Here is a 2,500-nt window from a genome sequence, read left to right as displayed (position 1 = left end):
TGCATAAAAACGCACCAGGAGGGCACCAGGGTGCGAAAAACGCACCAGGAGGGCACCATGGTGCATAAAAACGCACCAAGTAGGCACCAGGGTGCATAAAAACGCACCAGGAGGGCACCAGGGTGCATAAAAACGCACCAGGAGGGCACCAGGGTGCGAAAAACGCACCAAGAGGGCACCATGGTGCGAAAAACGCACCAAGAGGGCACCATGGTGCATAAAAACGCACCAGGAGGGCACCAGGGTGCATAAAAACGCACCAGGAGGGCACCAGGGTGCATAAAAACGCACCAGGAGGGCACCAGGGTGCGAAAAACGCACCAGGAGGGCACCATGGTGCATAAAAACGCACCAAGTAGGCACCAGGGTGCATAAAAACGCACCAGGAGGGCACCAGGGTGCATAAAAACGCACCAGGAGGGCACCAGGGTGCATAAAAACGCACCAGGAGGGCACCAGGGTGCGAAAAACGCACCAAGAGGGCACCATGGTGCATAAAAACGCACCAAGAGGGCACCATGGTGCGAAAAACGCACCAAGAGGGCACCATGGTGCATAAAAACGCACCAAGAGGGCACCAGGGTGCGAAAAACGCACCAGGAGGGCACCATGGTGCATAAAAACGCACCAGGAGGGCACCATGGTGCATAAAAACGCACCAGGAGGGCACCATGGTGCATAAAAACGCACCAGGAGGGCACCATGGTGCATAAAAACGCACCAAGTAGGCACCAGGGTGCAGAAAAACGCACCAGGAGGGCACCAGGGTGCGAAAAACGCACCAGGTAGGCACCATGGTGCAGAAAAACGCACCAGGTAGGCACCATGGTGCAGAAAAACGCACCAGGAGGGCACCAGGGTGCAGAAAAACGCACCAGGAGGGCACCATGGTGCATAAAAACGCACCAAGTAGGCACCAGGGTGCATAAAAACGCACCAGGAGGGCACCAGGGTGCGAAAAACGCACCAGGTAGGCACCATGGTGCATAAAAACGCACCAGGAGGGCACCATGGTGCATAAAAACGCACCAGGAGGGCACCAGGGTGCGAAAAACGCACCAGGAGGGCACCATGGTGCATAAAAACGCACCAGGAGGGCACCAGGGTGCATAAAAACGCACCAGGAGGGCACCATGGTGCATAAAAACGCACCAGGAGGGCACCAGGGTGCGAAAAACGCACCAGGAGGGCACCATGGTGCATAAAAACGCACCAGGAGGGCACCAGGGTGCATAAAAACGCACCAGGAGGGCACCAGGGTGCATAAAAACGCACCAGGAGGGCACCAGGGTGCGAAAAACGCACCAGGAGGGCACCATGGTGCATAAAAACGCACCAAGTAGGCACCAGGGTGCATAAAAACGCACCAGGAGGGCACCAGGGTGCATAAAAACGCACCAGGAGGGCACCAGGGTGCGAAAAACGCACCAAGAGGGCACCATGGTGCATAAAAACGCACCAAGAGGGCACCATGGTGCGAAAAACGCACCAAGAGGGCACCATGGTGCGAAAAACGCACCAAGAGGGCACCATGGTGCATAAAAACGCACCATGAGGGCACCAGGGTGCGAAAAACGCACCAGGAGGGCACCATGGTGCATAAAAACGCACCAGGAGGGCACCATGGTGCATAAAAACGCACCAGGAGGGCACCATGGTGCATAAAAACGCACCAAGTAGGCACCAGGGTGCATAAAAACGCACCAGGAGGGCACCAGGGTGCATAAAAACGCACCAGGAGGGCACCAGGGTGCGAAAAACGCACCAAGTAGGCACCATGGTGCATAAAAACGCACCAGGAGGGCACCAGGGTGCATAAAAACGCACCAGGAGGGCACCAGGGTGCATAAAAACGCACCAGGAGGGCACCAGGGTGCATAAAAACGCACCAGGTAGGCACCAGGGTGGGCATGAAGAGGCACCATGATGGGCACCAAGAGGCACCAAGGTGGGCATCAAGGTGCACCATGGTGGGCATCAAGAGGCACCAAGGTGGGCACCAAGAGGCACCAAGGTGCACCATGGTGGGTATCAAGAGGGACCAAGGTGGGCATCAAGAGGCACCAAGGTGTGCATGAAGGTGCACCATGGTGGGCACCAAGAGGCACCATGGTGGGCACCAAGAGGCACCAAGGTGGGTATCAAGAGGCACCAAGGTGGGCATCAAGAGGCACCAAGGTGGGCATCAAGAGGCACCAAGGTGTGCATCAAGGTGCACCATGGTGGGCACCAAGAGGCACCATGGTGGGCACCAAGAGGCACCATGGTGGGTAGCAAGAGGCACCAAGGTGGGCACCAAGAGGCACCAAGGTGGGTATCAAGAGGCACCAAGGTGGGCATCAAGAGGCACCAAGGTGGGTATCAAGAGGCACCAAGGTGGGCATCAAGAGGCACCAAGGTGTGCATCAAGGTGCACCATGGTGGGCATCAAGAGGCACCAAGGTGGGCACCAAGAGGCACCAAGAGGCACCAAGGTGTGCATCAAGGTGCACCATGGTGG

Source organism: Abrus precatorius, unplaced genomic scaffold, assembly GCF_003935025.1.
Source record: "Abrus precatorius isolate BTA unplaced genomic scaffold, Abrus_2018 Scaffold1, whole genome shotgun sequence".
NCBI lineage: Eukaryota > Viridiplantae > Streptophyta > Magnoliopsida > Fabales > Fabaceae > Abrus > Abrus precatorius.
The sequence above is the reverse complement of the archived record's forward strand: the minus strand, read 5'-3'. Positions refer to the sequence as shown.